Source organism: Lithobates pipiens, unplaced genomic scaffold, assembly GCF_037356315.1.
Source record: "Lithobates pipiens isolate NorthernLeopardFrog02 unplaced genomic scaffold, aLitPip1_a1.2 Scaffold_22, whole genome shotgun sequence".
NCBI lineage: Eukaryota > Metazoa > Chordata > Amphibia > Anura > Ranidae > Lithobates > Lithobates pipiens.
Window position 1 is genome coordinate 19669870 of NW_027507784.1, and position 23646 is coordinate 19693515.

A 23646-nucleotide genomic window follows, 5' to 3' on the forward strand; every position below is an offset into this window, starting at 1 on the left:
TCTAGGTTTATAATCCAACCTAGGCATTGTAGATGTTCTAGCGTTTTGGTGACGCTGCGACTTAGGAACGCTGCAGTTCTCTCCACGAGAAGCAAGTCGTCTAGATAGGCCATGACGGCTATACCCTGAACTCTTAAGATTGCTAAGAGGGGGTCCAGAATCTTTGTGAAGACTCGAGGGGCTGTAGCAAGCCCGAACGGCAAGGCCACAAATTGAAAATGGCGCCGCTCTACCGCGAACCTTAGAAATTTCTGGTGTGCGGGAAAAATTGGCACATGGAGATATGCATCCTTGATATCTATTGATGCCATGAACTCTCCCCCTTGCAGGGAGGAGACCACAGTGCGGATTGACTGCATTCGGAAGGTCTGGATGTGTAAAAACCGGTTCAGATCCTTCAGATCCAGGATAGGTCTGACACTTCCATTTGGTTTTGGAACGGTGAAGAGATTTGAATAAAACCCTGAACCCTGATCTTTCGGGCTCACTTCTACTATCACACCCTGGGATAGTAATTGATCTAAGGCCAGGAATAGCGGTTTTTGCCTTACTGGATCCCTGGGGATCCTTGACCTTAGGAAACGAGAAGGTGGAATCTCCTGAAACTCTAGCTTGTAGCCCAGAGATACTGAAGAGATCACCCACTTGTCCTGGATCTCTTCCCGCCAGGCGCCTGCAAACTGCAGGAGCCTTCCCCCCACTCTGCCGAGCGGGGGCGCCCCTTCACAAGGAGGTTTTGGGGCTCTGCTTGGCAGGCTTTCGCCCCCAAGTCTTTTTCTGTCCCTGGGCTCGGCCTTGAGCCTTTCTAGTAGAGGAGGACTGAGAAGGCCGTCGCCACTGTTTAGAGCTTGATGCTTCGGGAGAGAGAGCACGCCTAAATGAAGGACGCTTGCTCCTTTTGACTGGAAGGAGAGTAGACTTACCTCCTGAAATATTTTGGATGAATTTATCTAATTCTTCCCCAAACAAACGCTCCCCTTTAAACGGGAACCCAGTCAAATGCTTTTTGCATGACAGCTCAGCAGCCCAATTCTTTAGCCATAGGGCCCTACGCATGTGAACCAACATGAGGGACAAACGTGATGCTTGTTGGACAGAATCCAAAATCGCATCAATTATGAAACACAGGATGTGAGGCAATTCTGCATAATTTTCTACTTCCTCACTGGGAAGGAGCCCAAACATCTGTTTAACCTGTTCCTTGAGGAACTGACACAACCCCACGGCTGCGACTGTAGGTTGCACCACAGCGCCAGCTATGGAAAAGGAGGTTTTTAATAAGGTTTCCAGCCTTTTATCAGTTGGATCCTTGAATACCTGCGCATTATCCAAAGGACAAGTTAGGTTTTTATTCACACAAGAAACAGCCGCATCGACAGATGGGACCCCCCACTTCTTGGTGAAACTTTCCTCCACAGGATAATGCATGGAAAACCTTTTGGGAGGAGTAAACAGTTTATCGGGATGTCCCCAATCCTCATACATCAATTTATCCATTAAAGGATGAATTGGGAAGGAATAGGCAGTCTGTGGGGCTTTCCTGACTCCCAGGGAAGAAACAGAGGATGTAGCGACTTCAGCAGCAGGCATTCTGAATGTGGTACGCACCAATTCAGTATAATACTGCACCTGCTTTCTGAGTGCCTGGGAGGAGGGGACTGTCTCCTCTTCCTCTGACTCATCCGACTGCTCATGATCCCTATCCAAAGATAGGGATCCCTCCTCATTTTCAGAAAAACTATCCGAGAGAGGGATTTCAGCAGAGGGAGGGGATCTACCCCTTTTCCTGCTATCTTTTAGGGAAGCAGAAATAAAATTCATGATTCTCCCTTCAAAACCCTCCAATGTAGCCCTAAGGGAGTCTTCAGTGACATAAACCGGGGCTGCGACATTAGGAGAGGCTGCAAAACCTGACAGGTGCACTGACTCGTCTTGAGAGGCTGGCTCCAGTCTTGCAGAGGGGGATGGTAATTTACAGGCACTTTTGGAACCCCTGGACCTAGGCGGTGACTTGCCAGTGCTCTTATTACCTCCCCCTGAGACCCTCTTACGAGGAGACATAGTACTAAGCTACAAAGCAGAGGTACTAGTACAAGTGCGATCACTGTTGCGCTTAAAGTCTCACAATAAATAAATATATGCTTAAACTGCACAACCTGACGCTGAGTAGGTGTCTTAAGGTTTGCCTGGATCCAATCCCCACGGATGCTTACTGCCCACAGCTCCTGTGTCTCCAGTTACAGTCCCCTGACGCTCTGGGCTTTTAAAACTGCCGCTTGGCGCCTGCGCAGTACAGCGCCGTGCACACAAACGTGCACGGCTCGCAACCACACCCCCCCTCCTCCATAAGGCCGGGAGCGCGCCCGGCACGCGTGCACGCGCCCGCGAGCGTGCACGAGGACAGCGGAATCCGGGGGGGGAGGAGAACCCAAAATGGAGCAGCGTGGGACCCCTGAACTACGTGGGACCCCTGTTTACCTTCATCTGTGGCAGGGACTGCAATGGAGACGTGAGTAGCTGGAGAAACCAGGCTTTCACTGAGCGTGTTGTATTGAAAGGCATGTAAGTATGCATCAGGCTGCTCTTACTCCCTCTAGTGGTGGAAACCAGGTAAGACATACAACTACTCACAATGAAGAAATCCATTCATATATTTTAAATATACAGGATATCTTCCCTTACCTGTCCCCGCCGCAGGAATTGCTGAAGCAGACCAATTCCAGCCTTCACCCATCACGGCGGGTATTGCTAGCCAACCTTCAGGTATATCTGGGGCTCTTATGAAAAGAACCTCCCACCTGGGCCATGTAGAAAGCTCTGCCAGAAACTTTCGGGCGCTCTGTATAAACAGTACCCCAAGTCTGGTTTTCCCAGAGCCCAGTCTTCCAATGGAGAGGACTTACAGGCAAAACCTTGCTTCTTCGGCAGACGAGGCCCGGGTACCATACCATCTTGGGAGTCAAATATCGGCCCGAGGTATGGATCCGGTTTGTTGTAGCCCTTCGGCCCTCGCAGGGACCTGCATAGAGCTAAGTTTTACGTGACCATCACCCAGACACTGGCGAAAAAACTGAGGTGCCTCCCAGATGGGAGGGGTTATATAGGGGAGGAATTCTCTTTAATTAGGGTCAACCAGTGTCCAATCACCAGAGGTGCCTATATAATCCACTATGTAATGAAGCTCCTGTGTCCCGTGATGTATGATCAAGAAATATAAGTTTATACTCATAACATAAGCATTCAAATTTGTTAAAACCAATTGTGTACCAATAAACACATTTTATTGTTTTATTTACTTGTGTAGTGTAAGCAACAAGATCCCACGGGAGCTAAATGAATACTATAGGATTATGTTGGAAAACGCACGAAAACTAACAGCTATGGTGTCTCAGCAGAGCTATTTGCTTTCAATAACAAAACGCAGAAAATGCTGTCACTTGCTAAATTGGACTTCTTTTCCTCATGCTAGAGAACTGAGAATTAGTAGTTATAACATATATTCTTTGCACACAAGTGTACTCTACCATATAACATTTCTCTCCAGGGGTTAGGAAAATCCTCCCTCTCTCTGTTCATACTGCTTACTGGAAGGATTGCGGGCAACGAGGCGCATTCCTCCATATTTGGTGGGAGTGCCCCAAGTTGCAGCCCTATTGGCTAGACATCAGGACACAAATGAAAGCAATCTTAGAACTTGAGCTACCTGACTCCCCATTGGAGCTTCTGCTGCATGTCCCCCCTCCCCAACCCTCCCAGCCATTACCGTAAATCAGTACTGCCATAACTTTTGAATGTGGCTAGGCGACAGATTCCAGTTTACTGGAAATCCGCTCAAATTCCAAGTTGGGAAGAATGGATACGTTAACAATATTATGGCTGCGGAGGAATGGATGGCAACATGTAGGGGTAGACATGACACGTTCTAAAGCAAGGTTCCCAACTGCTGGCCCTCTGATGTGGCCCGCCACGTCTTTCTCTGAAATGGCGGGTCGGCAAGCCCAGATCGTGGGTTCCCGACCCGCCATCTCCGAGCATCAGTGCAAAGAATGGAGCCACCGCTAGAGGAAGCAAAGCTTCCTGTATAGTGCTGGCTTCTTCACAGGTGGAGTGATACTAAATGTACTCCACCTGTGACAGGAAGCATTGGCTCTGATCTCTACTCCAGCTGTATGCTTCTGTCACACTGATGCTCGGGGAATGGGATGGCGGGTTGAGACACGGGAACTAGGGATGAGCTTGATGTTCGGGTCGAATATGAGTTTTACTTGAACATCGGGTGTTCGCCCGTTCACTGAATATCGAATATTATGGTGAGTTTGCAGGAAATTCAAGCACCCACGGAACACCCCATAATGCACTGTGAGATCACAGTGCATTGCTGTATGATGATTGGCCAAAGAATGCACCTGACCTGCATGCTTTGGCCAATCCCAGCACCCTCTGCCAAGAGAGCCAAAATTGGCCAAAGGCAGGGTGCTTTGGTCAGTTATAGCTCAGGGGGACTTAGTCCACACCCCACACTATATAAGGCTGCCTGCCTGGCAGCCCTGTGTAGTGTTGTTGGTGTGGACAGAGAGATAGCTTGATTTAGATTAAGCAGGCAGGTTATTCAGTTAGCGTCAGTGTATTTACTATATATATATATATATATATATATATATATATATATATATATATATATACATACAGTCAGTCTAATATATATACAGTATCTCACGAAGGTGAGTAGACCTCTCACATTTTTGTAAATATTTTATTATATCTTTTCATGTGACAACACTGAAGAAATTACACTTTGCTACAATGTAAAGTAGTGAGTGTACAGCTTGTATAACAGTGTAAATTTGTTGTCCCCTCAAAATAACTCAACACACAGCCATTAATGCCTAAGCTGCTGGCAAAAAAGTGAGTACACCCCTAATTGAAAATGTCCATATTGAGCCCAATTAGCCATTTTTACTTACCAGGGTCATGTGACTCGTTATGGTTACAAGATCTTAGGTGTGAATAGGGAGCAGTTTTGTTAAATTTGGTGTTATTGCTCTCTATCTCTCGTACTGGTTACTGGAAGTTCAACATGGCAAAGAACTCTCTGAGGATCTGAAAAAAAGAATTATTGCTCTACATAAAGATGGCCTAGGCTATAAGAAGATTGCCAAGACCCTGAAACTGAGCTGCAGCACGGTGGCCAAGACCAAACAGAGGTTTAACAGGACAGGTTACACTCAGAACAGGCCTCGTCATGGTTGACCAAAGAAGTTGAGGTCACGTGCTCAGCGAGTGCTGCCAGCATTACTGCAGAGGTTGAAGGGGTGGGGGGTCAGCCTGTTAGTGCTCAGACCATATGCCACACACTGCATCAAATTGGTCTGCATGGCTTATATCACAGAAGGAAGCCTCTTCTAAAGATGATGCACAAGAAAGCCCTCAAACAGTTTGCCGAAGGACATTGATTACTGATTATTGGAACCCTGTCCTGTGGTCTGATGAGACCAAGATAAACTTATTTGGTTCAGATGGTGTCAAGCGTGTGTGGGGGCAACCAGGTGAGGAGTACAAAGACAAGTGTGTCTTGCCTACAGTCCAGCATGGTGGTGGGAGTGTCATGGTCTGGGGCTGCATGAGTGCTGCCGGCACTGGGGAGCTACAGATCATTGAGGGAACCATGAATGCCAACATGTACTGTGACATACTGAAGCAGAGCATGATCCCCTCCCTTCGGAGACTGGGCCGCAGGGCAGATTTCTAACATGATAACAACCCCAAACACACCTCCAAGGTGACCACTGCCTTGCTAAAGAAGCTGAGGGTAATGGTGATGGACTGGCCAAGCTTGTCTCCAGAACTAAACCCTATGGAGCATCTATGGGGCATTCTCGAACGGAAGGTGGAGGAGTGCAAGGTCTCTAACATCCACCAGCTCTGTGATGTCATCATGGAGGAGTGGAAGAGGACTCAAGTGGCAACCTGTGAAGCTCTGGTGACCTCCATGCCCATGAGGGTTAAGGCAGTGCTGGAAAATAATGGTGGCCACACAAGTTTTTTACACTTTAAGCCCAATCTGGACATTTTCATGGGGTATACTCACTTTTGTTGCCAGCGGTTTAGACATTAATGGCTGTGTGTTGAGTTATTTTGAGGGGACAGCACATGTACACTGTTATACAAGCTGTACACTCACTACTTTACATTGTAGACAAGTGTAATTTCTTCAGTGTTGTCACATGAACAGATAAAATACAATAATTACAAAAATGTGAGGGGGTGTATTCACTTTTGTTTGATACTGTATATATACTCTGCATCCAGTCAGTGTAGCCTAGAGATCTACATTCTACAGTGCATTCTGTGGTGTACTATTTCTAATCTACTTCAGACAATGTATTTGATATACTGTGTATATATACCGTAGTGCAGTTGCTATTACTTTTCTGGTGGTGTACACAGTACACAATACAGTGCAGCTGTAGTGCAGATGCTACTCCTTTTCTGGTGGTGTACACAGCACACAATACAGTGCAGCCATAGTGCAGTTGCTACCATTTTTCTGGTGGTGTAGCTTAAGGGCAGCCACCCTACTGCATCACACCGCAGAGCTCTGCAGGTGCAGGGCAGTGCTGACTCCCCGCTGATTTTGAAAAGTTCCTTGGTGTGGGAAGTTTTTGACACGTGTGCAGCAGATCGCACCTTTGCTGTTTGCAACCTATATCTGAAGCGGATCAACCGTGGCCAGAACAGCAGCCACTTGGGCACCACATGCTTGACCAGACATATGACGACCTCCCATGCAGTCCGTTGGCAACAGTACTTGAAAGACTCACATCAAATAAAAAGACAGACTTCTCCTTGCTCCTCATCTGGGATCTCCAACCCCACTATACCTCCGGTCCTCTAAAAAACCTGCACTGAGAGGAATGAAGGTATAGCAATAGGTGTCCTAAGTACTTGCAGCCAGTCTGCTTGCCACCAATCTGCTCAGTACACCTTCATCTGATTTTAGCAGGCAAATTTCCCTACTCCAGTTGCTAAACCGTAAAAAGAAATTCTGTCCCAGCTATCCACATGCTCAGCATCTGAATGCTAGCTTGGCCAAATTGCTAGCACTGGAACTGCTGCCTTTTTGTGAATTTGTGGAATGTGCTGTACCTCAGTGGCAGGTTCCAAAATGCCATTTCTTTTAACGGAAGGCCATTCTGGCTCTCTACCAGCATGTGGAAGGCAATGTTTTGACTCGTTGGACTGGTCGGTCAGCAGTAAGGTGCATATTATCGCTACACGGTCTAGCAGGCATGGGCAGGGACGTTACCTTTCCTTCATGGTGCACTGGGTAACTCTGCTGGCAGCTGGGAAGGATGCAGGACAGGGTTCAGTATTGTTGGAGCTTTTTCCACCACCACGCCTCCAAAATGCTAGCAGTCATTCTGCCACAGCTCTCTCCTCCGCCCCCTCCTCTTCTTCTTCCTCTATGGCCTCTTCTTCAGATTTCTCCTTTGAACCAGCAGTGCTCCTTAAGCAGTCAAGGGCCTACACAAGCACTTAGGCAAAAAGATGCCATGCAGTCCTTGAGTTGGTCTACTTAGGGGACAGGAGCCACACTGAGGCAGAGATTCTGTCAGCTCTGCAGGGGCAGGCTCAGAGGTGGTTGACGCCATGCCAGCTTCAGCCAGGAATGGTTGTATGCAACAATGGCACCAACCTTCTCTCCTCCCTCTGACAGGGACACTTGACCCATGTATCATTTTTGGCATGTCCTGAATTTGGTGGTGCAACGGTTCTTGAGCAGGTACCCAGGCCTACAGGATCTCCTGAGGCAGGCCAGAAAAGTCTGTGGTCATTTCCGCCAGTGTTCGGCTGGATGACATTCAAAGGGAATGCAACCTGCCCACCAACTGCCTCATTTGTGACATGCCCACCAGGTGGAACTCAACGTTGACAATGCTGCAGCAGCTGCACTTGCAGCAGAGGGCCATCAATGAGTACCTGTGTGAATATGGCACCAGGACAGGGTCAAGGGAGCTTGGCTTTTTTTCACCACGCCAGTGGCTATTGATTAGGGATGAGCTTCGTGTTCGAGTCGAACGTACGTTCGACTCGAACATTGGCTGTTCGTCCGTTCGGTGAAATCCGAACTCTTGGTCCGTTCGCGTCAAAATTCGTGTGGCGCGCACGGCCCACAATGCACTGCGATGGCGCAGTGCATTGCTGGCTCATGATTGGCCAAGCATGCACTGTGACCCCGCATGCTTGGCCAATCGCAGCGTCAGCAGCGAGGAGAGCCATGATTGGCCACAGGCATCCTGCCTGTGGCCAATCATAGCTCAGGCTGTGTAGTGCACGCCCCAAACTATATAAGGTCGACTTTGAGGTGGCCTTGTGTAGTGTGTTGGCATCTGAAGCAGTGGGTGTTCTGTGTACCTTCCACACAGTACACACCGATCGTTTTTGGCTGATTTCCTATCTTGCTGTTGTGTAGTGGTTATTGTCTGTGCCCTGACCGCAGTATACACCACTATATTCACCTCACCTATATAGCTAGTGATCTATCTTTAACCACTTAACAACCGCCCATTGCCGATTAACGGCTTCAGGGCGGTTGTTTAACTCTGAGAGGCCGTTAATTAACGGCCTCCCAGAATTCTGCTCTCGCGTGCCCCCTGGGGCGCACACTCGAGAGCATCCATGACCGCCGGGTCCACAGGACCCGGCGCATCACGGATCACGGTAAACGGCCGCTCGTCGCGGCCGTTTACCACGTGATCGCTCCGTCAAATGACGGAGTGATCACTTGTAAACAAACAATGTTATGACGCCGGTTCCTCCCTCCCCTCTCTGTACCGATCGGTACAGCGGAGGGGAAAGAGATCGGTGTCAGCAGCGATGTGGGCTGCATCTGCAGGGCCCACATCGCTGCTCACCGAATTTAACCCCTCAATTCCCTGCCAATACTCTGCAATACCAGTGCATACTCTGCAGTACCCTGCCATTACTCTGCAGTACCCCCCATTACTCTGCAGTACCCTGCCATTACTCTGCAGTACCCCCCATTACTCTGCAGTACCCTGCCATTACTCTGCAGTACTCCCCAATACTCTGCAGTACCCGCCATTACTCTGCAGTACCCCGCCATTACTCTGCAGTGCAGTACCCTGCCATTACTCTGCAGTACTCCCCAATACTCTGCAGTACCCTGCCATTACTCTGCAGTACCCCGCCAATACCCCGCCAATACTCTGCAATACCCTGCCATAAATTGCCATACCCAGCCATACTCGGAGATACCCAGCCATACTCGGTGATACCCTGAAATACCCAGCCATAGACGCCCCCCACCCCTCACCGCCCTCCGGTGCTTCTACCAACTCGCCAGTACGATCAAAGCCAGAATCTTTTTTTTATTTTTTATTTCAGGCTTCCCAGCCTAGAGGTGAGATGTGGGGTCATATTGACCCCCAGATTTCACTGTAAAGAGGACCTGTCACCCCATATTCCTATTACAAGGGATGTTTACATTCCTTGTAATAGGAATAAAAGTGATCAAAAATATATTTTTGGGGAAAAAAATGTCAAACTAAAATAAATAAAGTAAAATGAACAATAAAAAAAAAAAAATAATTTAAAGCGCCCATGTCCCCATGTGCTCGCATGCAGAAGCGAACGCATGCGTAAGCCCCGCCCACATATGAAACCGGTGTTCAAACCACACATGTGAGGTATCGCCGAGAACGTTAGAGTGAGAGAAATAATTCTAGTCCTAGACCTCCTCTGCAACTCAAAACATATAACCAGTAAAAAAAAAAATTAAAGCGTCGCCTATGGGGATTTTTTAAGTAGCGACATTTGGCGCCATTCCACGGGCATGTGCAATTTTGAAGAGTGACATGTTTGATATCTATTTACTATTATAACTTCATCTTTCACTTTATGCAAAAACTGGGCTAACTTTACTGTTTTTTGTGTTTGTTTTTTAAGCACAAAAACTGAAAACTTATATCAAATACTTACCGTAATTTTCCTTTCCTGATAGGCTCCATGGCAGCATACGTGTGGGTAGCCCCGCCTCCACGATTACCCAATAGGACCCAACTCCCATAAATCTTTGCTCCCGGCTACTATCAGGCCGCGTACACACGGGCGGACTGTTCGCCCAACTTTGTCCGCTGAACAGTGTTTGGGCGGACAGTCCGCTCGTGTGTGGGCTTTCAGCGGACAGTTTCAGCGGACAGTTTGACAAACAAGGTTTTTCGGAAATTCCGTAAAACTGTCCGCTGAAACCTTGTTTGAGCGAACAGTCCGCCCGTGTGTAGGCTTGTTCGACAAACTAAGTTCCGCGCATGCTCAGAAGGGCTTAACACGCCGAAAGTTATAATGCAGTGTATAGGACGTCGTATTTTTCGTCCCGTCGTACGTGCCGTTCACGTCATCGCGCACGGTTTCAGCAAACTGTTCGTTCGTCGTGTGTGGCCATGTCCGTCCATGCTGATTTTGAGCGGACTGTTTGCCGAAACTGTTTGACAGACAAAGTTGGGCGAACAGTCCGCGCGTGTGTACGCGGCCTCAGTGTTCCGTAACTAGCCAACTCCAGACATTTGGGAGGGAACTCCTGCTGCCATGGAGCCTATCAGGAAAGGAAAATTACGGTAAGTATTTGATATAAATTTTCCGTTTTCCTGAAAGGCTCCATGGCAGCATACGTGTGGGAAATAACTCGCCAAACACACCTGGGTGGGCAAAATGTCGAGCAAAGAACAAAAGTTTATTTAGCATTGTCAACCGACAAAACTTGCAAACCAAAATTAACAGAAGACAGAGCCGCTGGCTCTACACAGTAATGAGAAACAAAGGTATTAATGGAAGACCAAGAGGCTGCTCTGCAAATAACTTCAGGCGCCACATGACGAGAAGCTGCCCATGACGTTGAAATACTCCGTGTTGAATGAGCCGTTAATGCCTCAGGAGGAGCCAAGCCCTTTGCTCTGTATGCCCTCTGAATGATCTGAACGATCCAGGTAGAGATAGATCTAGCCGAAGCTCGCAATCCTTTATTCTTGCCATGAGGGAGAACAAAAAGAAATTTTGTTTGTCTAAAAGGAGCTGTGACTTCCAAATATTGTTTAAGCACGTGTCCTACGTCCAGAGGATGAACATCCTGACTCTCTGAGTTTTTGAAAGTGGGAAGCACAATTTCCTGATTCTCATGGAAGACCGAGGTTACTTTGGGATTCGATCCCAACATAGGAATCAATACTGCCCTGTCTGGAAAGAAAGTCAGAAAAGGTTCCTCCGAACCTAGATTCCTAATCTCAGAAACTCTCTTGGCTGAGGTTATAGCTACCAAGAAGATGGTCTTGAGAGTGAGATCCCTTATGGACAGAGGCTCTGTAGAATCCTTTCCAAGGTTTGAAAGAAAATCCAGCACTAAAGGGAGGTCCCATTTAGGAAATCTTGGTTTTCTTTGGGGTCTGAGCCTGATAGCTCCCTTGAAAAATTGTCGTACCAGTGCATGGTTTGCCCCAGAAATACCCGTAAAGGCTGAAATAGCCGACACTTGGACTCTCAATGAACTGATAGCTAAAGGTAAATCAAGGCCTGTTTGGAGAAAGCTTAGTATGTCTTGTACTGTTGGAGAACTGCAAGAATTTTCTCTGGAGGACATATGGGCTGAAAACTTGGACCATATGCGCTCATATACCCTATTAGTACTCCCGCGTCTGGAATTGCGAAGGGTTGGAATGACTTCTTCCGGACAACCAAGAGCTTCTAGCCTTTCCCTCTCAAAAACCATATCTTGAGGTGCAGACATGATGGGCATGGATGTAACCTTGTGCCTTGAGATAGCAAATCCGGCCTGAGAGGCAGGGGAACTGGCTCTTGATAACTGAGGAGCAGCAGTAGAGGGAACCAAGGTCTGTTGGGCCAGAATGGAATCACTGTGAGAATCTCCACCTTCTCTGTCCTGAGCCTCCGAAGGAACTGCAGGATCACCGTAACTGGAGGGAAGGCATAAGCTGTCTGAAACTTCCAATGTTCTGTGAGGGCATCTATCCCATATGCCTGAGGATCCCTGAACCTTGAGTAATATTTCGGAAGCTTCCGATTGCACGGGGAAGCGAACAAGTCGACTTCCAGGGACAATCCTAAGGTCAGGAGCCAATCGAATACTTCCCCGTGTAGGGACCATTCGTTGTTGTCCAACTCGACACGCAATAGGAAATCCGCCTGAACATTCTGCACCCCTGGGATGTAGACTGCAGAAAGGTTGGACAAATTCTTCTGAGCCCAATTCATTATCGGCTCCATCTCCTGTAACAGAGACCAGCTGCGAGTTCCCCCTTGCTTCTTTATGTAAGCCACCGCGGTTGTGTTGTCCAACCTTAGCATGACCGAGGCATTCGCTGTCAGATGGTGGAATGACCGAAGCGCCTGGAAGGCTGCTCTTAGCTCCAGAACATTGGAGACGACTCTTTGTGATGGAAATGTCCACCTGCCCTGAGCGACATCCGAAAGGCAGTGAGCACCCCATCCTCGGTTGCTGGCATCTGAAGTTACCGTGACCCATGAGATGGGAATGATCGAATGGTGGTTGCGCAGGTTCTTCCCCTGCAGCCACCAAAGAAGAGATGTCCTCATGGCTGGAGTGAGGAATATGCGCTGTGTCTGGCTGGATAAGTCCCACTGTTGTAGAAACCCCTTCTGAAAGGGACGAGTGTGCCACTGGGCCCACTTTGGGAATGGTGGCTGACATTGTGCCAATCACCTTCAGACATTGGAGAGCCGAGAGATGGGATGATGCAAGGGCTGCATGAATCCTGTCTCGTATGACTCCAACCTTCTCTTCTGGAAGGGCGATAGTACCTTCCACTGTGTAGAACTGCGCCCCTAGGAAAACAAGAGACTGAGTTGGATCTAGGTGACTCTTCTCTAAGTTCAGAAGCCACCTGAACTCCTGTAGAGTGGAGATGACTAGGTCTTTGTGCTCCAAGAGCTGCTCTCTGTTCTGGGATAGCAGAAGAAGGTCGTCGAAATAGTGGAGGAGACGAACACCTTTGACTCTGAGAAAGGCCACAACTGCCAAAACTTTGGAGAAGACCCGTGGGGACGTTGTTAACCCAAAGGGAAGACATGTAAATTGAAGATGTTGATTGCCCACCGCAAAGCGGAGGTACTGTTGAAACTCCTTTGCCACGGGGACATGGAAATAAGTGTCCTTCAAGTCGACTGATATCATCCAGTCCCCCAGATACACTGACTGCTGGATGGTAAGCAGAGATTCCATCTTGAACTTCTCTTTGCGAATGAAGGAATTGAGATGGGTCAAATCTATTACCGGCCTCCATGTGCCGTTTTTCTTTTGAACCAGAGGGGAATACATGCCCTCTCCACGTTCTTCTTCTGGAACGGGAACCGCTGTGCCTTGATCCAGTAAAGAGTTCACGTAGGTCAATAGGACTTGTTTCTTCTCTTTTGATTCTGGAAGATTTGTGGGAATAAATCTTAGCCTTGGGGTGCTGATAAAACCCCACTTGTGACCTGAGGAAACTGTTTTTACTGTCCAAAAATCCCGAATTGAGGCCGCCCAAACATGCCTGAAGTGGAGAAGACGAGCCCCCACCTGACAAGTTTGAGCAGGCCCAATTTCAAAAGGATTTCGCAGAATCCTGCTTGCCGGACGAACCCCCTTTTGAGGTATTTTTGAAAGAAGACTGCCTGGATCTCCATGACCTTGAGAATTCTCGACCAGGTCTATAGCTCCGCGCCTCCCTGGCACGATCAGGGCCTTGTCTTCTAGGAAATGGACGCTTTTGATTTTGAAGACGTCTGTCCTGGGGAAGAAACCCAGATTTCCCACCTGTAGCCCAGGATATGGCAGTATCCAGCTTGTTACCAAACAAAGATGACCCCTCAAAAGGAATATGGCACCAGGCCTGTTTGGATGCTGGATCCGCCAGCCATGGACGTCGGCGTGCTGAGACCGCTGCTAACATATCCCGAGATATCAGGCGAATAACATCAATAGATGCCTCCCCCAAAAAGGCGGACGCCATCCTGATTTCTTGAATAGGGGAGTCTTTGGCTGTTTCAATAGAAATACCCCTCAGGAATTCTTCTACGGAATCAGCCCAGGATTCTATGGCCTTAGATACCGCTGCCATTGCAAGCACTGGTTTGCAAGCCATTCCAGAAGTCAGGTATATCCTTTTAAGGTCTGAATCGATCCGCCTTTCCAAAGGATCTTTAAAAGATACCGTATCCTCTAAAGGTAGGGTTTCATATTTCACCAAACGCATGAGCGCTGCATCCACCAGTGGTGCTGACTCCAGGTGCTTCACATCTTCTTCTTTAAAAGGGTATAACTTCAGGATTTTTGACTGCATGGAACCCTTTTTATCCATCTTGCTCCATTCCTCGGTGATAATGTCACCCAACTCTAAAAGGAAAGGAAAATATTGTCGCTCCTTATTGAGCTGTTTAAAGAATTTTCTCTGCTTTGGTGGGGAAGTAACAGGGTCTTCCCACTTCAGAGCCTCTCTCACTGTTTTGACCAATGAAGGCACCAGTCCATAGTCAAATCCTAAACCAGGATCCTCACAGTCAGATTCACTGTCTGAGATGGGAGCAGATAGGCGACTTGGTTGAGAGGATTCCCATGTCTCCTGCAATAGGTTCTCTCCGGTTGGAGGAGCCAATAATTCTGACGGGGATTCACACAGCTGTAGAGCGTCCCTCTCCTGCAAGGACTCCTTCACAACCCGTCTTACTAATGACTCCAAACGCTGGTCTGCACCATCCCTTTCATCTGCAGCTTTGGAGAAGCAGTGATCGCATAAGGATTTGTCTGATGGAACAGGCATCCTGCACCCCCAGCATGATTTTTCCGTATGCCTGCTGGAGTGAGCAGCAGGGGGGTGAGAATAATTCTTGTCACGCTGTTCAGACCTTGACCTATGCTGGCTAGACCTTGAGGAGGATTTATGGCGGTGTGATCTTGATGATCCACTGCGTCTAGAGGTATTAGGCTGTGGATCAGACCCAGAAGGGCTGTAAAGATAAAACAGACAGAGAGAGAAAAAGATACACAGTCAATCCTACCTATGCCAAAAACTCTCTCCATTATATAGAAAAAAACATGAATACTAGCAACCTACCTAACATGAGCGGGCTGGTCACTAGGAGGCAGTAAGGCGTCCATATTCCAAAATAAACCAACAGTTTAAGAAATACTGCAACCAAAGAGAAAAAAATAAAATACATTTTTTTTTTTTTTTTTAAGTAAGCATTTCCCTAGCCTAAGGGACATGCTCTTACCTTAAACCGCCGCACTGACAGCCCCGGGAAGTCGCTGCGACCACTGCAAACATTCCCAGGGTTCTGACAGCTTCCAAAGGCTTTTAAATTTGGCGCCCGTGACGTCATTGCCGACGTCAGACGCGAGGCGCTCGCGCGCATGCACGGGAACCAAGCCTCGGTCTCACACTGGGTTCGCACATGCGCAGAACGCCTGCATAATCCGGAAGTAGGAGAGAGGTTTGCTGGAACGCAGAAGCGACCGCAAACAGCATAGAGGAGACCGCAAGACAAACAAAAGGAGAAAATACACACAAATACAATGCTGCCATGGATAGACAAAAGGCTCACCACTCCACCAACGATCACCTGGCCGAACGGACTGGGACACACACGCCGCACCTCCAAGCAGATAATGGTCACCCATAGCAACGGGACACAGACCGTGCGCACTCAGGTAGGAAATCCTTTCTTCAGCGCTACTCTGCAAATACTCTCCATACCCTGCTTAACAGTCAGGGCCTATCGGAGGAAAAATTCTCAGTCAATCAGCCAATCGATCGTCGTGAAGTTTTGTTTCCAGGAAAGAAACCATCTGGTCCTACTGGGGAGGACAAAAAAGGAACACTGATAGTAGCCGGGAGCAAAGATTTATGGGAGTTGGGTCCTATTGGGTAATCGTGGAGGCGGGGCTACCCACACAAATGCTGCCATGGAGCCTTTCAGGAAACTGTTTTTTCCCCCAAAAAAACGCGTTTGAAAAATTGCTGCGCAAATACCGTGTGAGATAAAAATTTGCAATGACCACCATTGTATTCTCCAGGGTCTTTGCTAAAAAAAAATATATAATGTTTTGGGGTTCTCTGTAATTTTCTAGCAAATAAATGATGATTTTTACATGTAGGAGAGAAATGTCAGAATTGGCCTGGGTGCTCCAGAATGCCTGATGGCGCTCCCTGCATGTTGGGCCTCTGTATGTGGCCACGCTGTGTAAAAGTCTCATACATGTGGTATCGCCGTACTCGGGAGTAATAGCAGAATGTGTTTTGGGGTGTAATTTGTGGTATGCATATGCTGTGTGTGTGAAATAACCTGATAATATAACAATTTTGTGGAAAAAAAAAAAAGGAAAAAAAATCTTGATTTTGCAAAGAATTGTGGGAAAAAATGACAACTTCAAAAAACTCATCATGCCTCTTACTAAATACATTGGAATGTCTTCTTTCCAAAAAGGGGTAATTTGGGGGGTATTTGTACTTTTCTGGCATGTTAGGGTCTCAAGAATTGAAATAGGCCGTCAGTACTTCAGGTGTGATCAATTTTCAGATATTGGCACCATAGCTTGTGGACTCTATAACTTTCACAAAGATCAAATAATATCCACCAATTTGTACTTATTTTTACCAAAGATATGTAGTAGTATAAATTTTGGCCAAAATTTATGAAGAAAAAATTACTAATCTGCTAAATTTTATAACAGAAACGAAGAAAAATTCATTTTTTCGCAGAATTTTCGGTCTTTTTTCTTTTATAGCACAAAAAATAAAAAACTGAGAGGTGATTAAATACCACCAAAAGAAAGCTCTATTTGTGTGAAAAAAAAGACAATCATTTCATATAGGTCCAGTGTTGCATGACTGAGTAATTGTCATTCAAAATGTGAGAGCATCAAAAGCTGAAAATTGGTCTGGTTATTAAGGGTGTTTAAGTGCCCAGTGGTCAAGTGGTTAATAATAGAGCTTGCAGTCAGTAGTGTTAGGAGATAGTGCGTGCTGTCTACGTGCTCTGTACCCAGTACATACCGCTATAATATAGGGCAGGCCCCTACTTTCAAACATCCAACTTACAAACATCTCCTACTTGCAAACGCAAGGAGACAGCAGCAAGTGAGATGAAAAAAGATGGACGACAAAACAAATTATACAGGGGTGATAACCCTTCCCTATGTTTTCCAAAAAGCTTAAAAATATTTTTTTTGACTGGAGCTACACTTTAAAAATGTACCAGTTGAAAATTACAAACAGATTCAACTTAACACAACAAACCTACACAATCCCTGTCTTGTTTGCACCGCCTGTATACTGCTGTTCTGAGTATATAGGGCCTGGGGGCCACACGCATTTCCTTTTTTTAATATGGGTACAGGGTTCCCCTTAATATGCGTACAAGACCCAAATAGGTTGGTAATGGGCAGGGAAGGCTACCCATGCCATTTTTCTCAATGATTTTCAACCATATTGCAGGAACCAGATATAACATTAAAACCGCAAGCAGTTTTAAATGGTGTTATTTCCGTTTAATGTCATTTTGTGCAGGGACTGTTCTAAACACGGGAAACAGGTGGCACTTCACAGGCATACTACAGACACCCACCAGGCACCATATTTAAAGGAATATTTCACTTTTTTTTTTCACTTTAATCGTCATTAAAATCAGTGCTCTCGCCAAAACGGCCGTTTTTAAAACTTTTTTTTGCATTGACCCATGTCCCCTGAGGCAGGAGTCAGGTCCCCAAACCCTTTTTAGGACAGTATCTTGCATATTAGCCCTTAAAATTAGCACTTTCTATTTCGAACGTTCGAGTCCCATTGACTTCAATGGGGTTCTAACGCTCGTAATGAACGTGGGGTCCGTTCGAAAGTTCTGGTGCGAACCGAACCGGGGGGTGTTCGGCTCATCCCTACTATTGATCAAGGATGCATGCGCTGTCCTGTCACCATTTGAGGAGGCCACAAGGATGGTGAGCAGCGACAATGCATGCATCAGTGATACTGTCCCTCTTGTCTTTCTGTTGGAGCACACGCTTTGTGGAATAATGGACAGGGCACTTGAGGCAGAACAGCGGGAGGAAGAGGAGGACTTCCTTACCACTCAAGGCCCCTTTTATCCAGATAGCATTCCTGTGGGCCCACCAAACACACAGGAAGAAGCGGAGGAGTAGGATTGTGTCAGCATGGATGTAGAGGATAACACTCAGCAGCAGTCTTCAAGTGATGGTTTTCAGTCCCCAGAAACCCAAGGAGTCGTACATGGTTGGGAGGAGGTAGTTCCTGACAATGTCATCCTCAACGACCCAGAAGACTCGCAATCAAATGCGTCTGCAAACTTACACTGCATGGCATCCCTGATTCTGCAAAGCCTGCGAAAAGACCCTAGGATACATGGTATCAAGGAAAGGGATCATCTCTAGCTGGAAACCCTTCTTGATCCACGTTATAAAGGTAAGGTTGCAGAACTCATCCTGCCTTCGAAGAGGGAGCAGAGGATGAAACATCTTCAGGAGGCCATGAAGAAAGGTTTGTGCAATGTGTTTCCAAACCCTGGGAGGTTACAATTTCCTGGTGTTGGACAACGTGTTGCTGAGGCTTCATTCAGTCAGAGAAAGAGAGGTGGAGAAGGAGAAGGTGGCCGGCTGACCGATGCCTTTAGACAATTTTTCAGTCCTCACCACCAAGGTCTGATCGGTTCAAGCAACCATTGCTAGGGTCTGCATTACATGGTGCAGGAATATCTTGGAGCAAGAGCAGACTTGGAGACCTTTCCAACAGACCATCCACTGGATTATTGGGTCTTGAGGATGGACCACTGGCCAGAACTTGCTCAATATGCAATTAAGCTACTGGCCTGTACTGCATCCAGCGTTCTTTCTGAAAGCACATTCAGTGCTGCTGGATGGTTTGTAATGTATCATAGAGTGCGCCTGTCCACAGACTCCTTTGATAGGCTCACATTCATAAAAAATGAAACAGTCTTGGATCAGCAGCAGCTATCAAGCACCTGATGCTGATGTAACAAATTTATTTTTCTATGTATGTGGGATATATATACATATATATTGTGGCAGCATGCAGCTAAAGTCACCTGGTTGTATCCAGGATGGGAAATATGTGTGCCCTAGATTCAGGCTTTATGCAGACTTGTACAATTAGAGGGGAAGAGTTAATGAGCCCAGCTGAAGTAAGTGGGCTCAATAAGACCTCTACAAAAAACCCCAGCATGCTTAGGGAGATGCTCCATCCTGGAACCAGTTTTGTGTTGTATAGACTGGGGAGTGTGACACCTGTTCTGTGCGGTGAGTTAATGCCTGTGTGGCAAACCTCTACAACAGAGACGGGGACTGGTGCAGCACAAGGCTGCACTCAGTTGTTAGACAGGGAATCTAAGTGTGTAGTTAGAGGTCAAGCTGACCAGGATTTATTTTCATGTTTTATTTTTGTTTGGCTGTTATATGTATCACTGCATGTAGCATAAATAAACCACATCTTTTGTTTTTTGCACCTACAACGCTGTCTGCTGTGCCTGATTTTGTGTTGTGAACCCATCCAGGGGGTCACACACACCCGCTGCCGAGCTAACCCCTCACAGTTGGTGGAGAATTTTGGCAGTTTTTTTTCAATTTTTTTAAAGGCCAGCATGGAGGAGATACTGAGACAGCTGGCTCTAGCAAATGCAAATCAGCAGCAAACAAATGCGGCTTTACAAAAGAGCCTTGCAGCCCAGCAGAAAGCTCACTTGCAGAGTCTGGAAGCTCAGCAACAAGCACAGCAGCAATCTGAAGCCCGCTTTATAGACCTGTTGCAGAAGCAAGAGCAGAGTTTTCAACAGAAAATAGAGACATTAATACAGCAACGTCCGCAGACCAATGAAGCAAGTGGTTACAATAATACCACATCCTTTGGTGTGAGCCGTTTATTGACAAAAATGACTGGAGAGGATGATCCGGAGGTGTTTTTGACCACATTTGAAAGGACTGCTGAAAGGGAAAAGTGGCCTAAGGAGCAATGGGCTGGACTGGTGGCCCCTCTGTTAACTGGGGAATCGCAGAAAGCTTATTATGACCTAGAGCCTGACCAAGCAAAAGACTATGTGGTGCTAAAAACAGAAATATTGGCACGGCTGGGTGTCACCCTGGCCGTCCGGGCTCAGCGTGTGCATAATTGGACTTTTCAGGTTGGAAAACCCCCCAGGTCTCAAATGTATGATCTCATTCACCTGAGCAGGAAGTGGCTGCATCCAGAGACTTTGACCGCACCAAACATTGTGGAACGTGTTGTTATGGATCGTTTCCTGAGAGCTCTTCCTACTGCCATCCAAAAATGGGTAAGCCATGGAGACCCAGAAAATGCAGATAAACTTGTGGATCTGGTTGAGAGGTACTTGGCTACAGAGAACCTGACCACCTCTTCCAGGGACTCACGGACTTTCCACCCTAAGACCAGATCATCCCCAGTGGCGGGTAAGATGACTCCAAGGGGTGAGGGTGGAGAGAGTGAGAGGGTGGGAGTTCTACCTAAGGTCTGGCGGGAGCAGCCCAGGAAGCCCAGGCTGCAAGAGACAGCGAAAAAGATTATTTGCTACCGCTGCCGGCAAGAGGGACATATTGCAGCCAATTGCCCCGTTGTGGATGAGCCTATGCAATGTGACTTTATAAGGGAGAGACGTCAGTCGCTGTTTGCGACAGTTGCATGCACTGCCATTCGGGGATCTGAGAAACATTTATGTAAAATGTGTATTAATGGTAGAAATGTTGATGTGTTGCTGGATTCAGGTAGCCTGGTAACATTGATAAAAGCTGAATTAGTTACTACAGAGGTCTCTGGGAAGAACAGGGTGGCTGTTATTTGTGTGCATGGGGACACCCGAGAGTATCCTGTAACTTCAGTATTTTTTTGAGACCCCCAAAGGTATCCTCTCTCATCAGGTGGGGTTAGTGTCTCACTTACCACATGATGCTATTGTGGGAAGGGATTTTCCAAAATTCTGGGAACTCTGGGATTGTCCTGAGCCCCCCACTGGTGCCCCTATAAACCAGGAAGATGACCAGAATTCCTCTGGGAGTGGTGAGGACTCTCCTGAATTTCCCTTGTCGGTATTGGCGGGGAAACTCGAGAAACTGGGGAGGAGCCAACATCCTCAGATGAAAACATGCCGTCTGTGGAGTTTTCGGATCTTGAGGTTCACAGGGAACATTTTGCCACAGAACAGTTAAAAGACCCCACCCTAATAAAGGCACGGGAAAATGTGGTGAAAATAGATGGCGAGTTAGTGAACCCAGATAAGACTTGCCCTTATCCTTACTTCACTATGGAAAGGGACCTGCTGTATCGAGTGGCTCAAAGGGCAGAAGAAACCATTGAGCAACTTGTAGTGCCCAAACCTTACAGGAAGTTGGTGTTAGAATTGGCTCATGGGCACATTCTGGGAGGTCATCTGGGGACAGAGAAAACCAGAGAGAGGGTATTGCAGAGATTCTATTGGCCTGGGGTCATGAAGGAAATAGAAAATTATTGGTCCTCCTGCCCTGTGTGTCAGAAGTCAGCACCTATGCCACATTTCCGTAACCCGCTGGTACCTCTTCCTATCATTGAGGTCCCCTTTGAAAGGATCGCAATGGATTTGGTAGGTCCGATAATGAAGTCCGCCAGGGGGCATCAGTACATTTTGGTTATATTGGACTATGCCACCCGTTATCCGGAAGCAATTCCTCTCCGAAATACCTCGGCCAAAACCATAGCCAAAGAGCTATCTCTTGTTTTTAGCCACGTGGGTATTTGTAAGGAACTGCTTACGGACCAAGGTACACCCTTTATGTCCCGGGTTATGAAAGAATTATGCAAGTTGTACAAAGTGACGCAATTGCGTACATCTGTGTATCACCCCCAAACAGATGGGTTGGTTGAAAGATTCAACAAAACCCTTAAACAAATGTTAAAGAAGGTGGTGGATAGAGATGGAAAGAATTGGGACTGTCTAATACCCTATCTAATGTTTGCCATTAGGGAGGTACCCCAATCCTCTACGGGTTTCTCACCCTTCGAGTTGCTCTATGGGAGACACCCAAGAGGGCTGCTGGATATCGCCAAGGAAACTTGGGAAAATGAGAGTTCTCCTCACAGGAGCGTGATTGAGCATGTCGCCCTGATGCAAGATAGAATTGCACAGGTAATGCCAATTGTAAAGGAACATTTAACCCAAGCGCAGTTAGCACAGCAGAGAGTGTACAACCGTGGGGCCAAAACCCGTACTTTTTCCCCGGGGGATATGGTCTTGGTGCTAGTCCCTACGGTTGAAAGCAAATTTCTGGCCAAATGGCAAGGTCCATATGAAGTAATTGAAAAAATTAGTGAGGTGAACTACAGGGTTAGACAGCCAGGAAGGCGAAAGCCGGAGCAGATCTATCACGTCAATCTGCTGAAAGCCTGGAGGGATAGGGAATCCCTAGTCGCAGAGACTTTGTCACAAGTACAGCCTGATTGCTTAGTTCCTGAGGTTGGAATAGCAGACACCTTATCGAAACCCCAACAACAGGAGGTTAAAGAGTTTGTACTTCGTAACAAAGAGATTTTCTCTGAGCTGCCGGGACAAACATCTGGCGTAGAGCATGACATTATCACCCCGCCAGGAGAAAGGGTAAAACTAAAACCTTATAGAATAACAGAGGCCCGGCGGGAGGCAATACGTAGGGAGGTTCAAAGGATGTTGGAATTGGGTGTGATAGAGGAGTCCCAGAGTGACTGGTCCAGTCCTATCGTACTAGTGCCCAAACCTGATGGGAGCTGGCGGTTTGGTAACGATTTTCGACAATTAAATAAAGTTACAAAATTTGACACCTACCCCATGCCGCGTATAGATGAGTTGATTGTCCGGCTGGGAACAGCCCAATATATGACAACTCTTGATCTCACCAAAGGGTATTGGCAAATTCCCCTGGCCGAGTAGGCCAAGGAGAAAACTGTGTTTGTAACCCCAGATGGGGCATTCCAATATAAGAGAATGCCGTTTGGGTTACAGAATGCACCGGCAACATTCCAGCGGAAAATGGATACGATTCTGAGGCCCCATCAGAAATATGCTGTAGCTTACCTGGATGATGTGATTATCCATAGCACAGACTGGGTCTCACATTTGCCAAAAGTACAAGCAGTCCTAGACTCTATCCGGGAAGCTGGGTTTACGGCCAATCCAAAGAAGTGTACCATTGGACAGGAGGAGGCCAAATATCTTGGGTACACTATTGGGAGGGGGTGATAAAACCCCAAGTCAATAAAGTCGAGGCCATACAGAGTTGGCCACGTCCCAACAGCAAGAAACAGGTACGAGCCTTTCTGGGAATCGCTGGCTATTATCGACGATTCATTCCCCATTTTGCTTCTCAGGCTGTGCCCCTCACCAACCTGACAAAAGGGAAAGAGTCTGTTATGATTAAATGGTCCCCAGAGGCTGAAGAAGCATTTCAGTCCTTAAAAACAGCCTTATGAAGCCAGCCCGTGTTGTACTCACCAGACTTCTCTAAGGACTTTGTTGTACAAACTGATGCATCAGACGTTGGGTTAGGAGCAGTGTTATCCCAGGTCTGGAACGGGG

General features: G+C 47.1%; 1 long non-coding RNA gene across 1 annotated transcript in view; it reads left to right on the forward strand.

Annotated features, from left to right (window-relative positions):
* LOC143923376 (uncharacterized) overlaps positions 1–23646 on the forward strand; it is a 48795-nt gene that overhangs the window by 20810 nt on the left and 4339 nt on the right. The gene's annotated exons all lie outside the window — the stretch shown is intronic.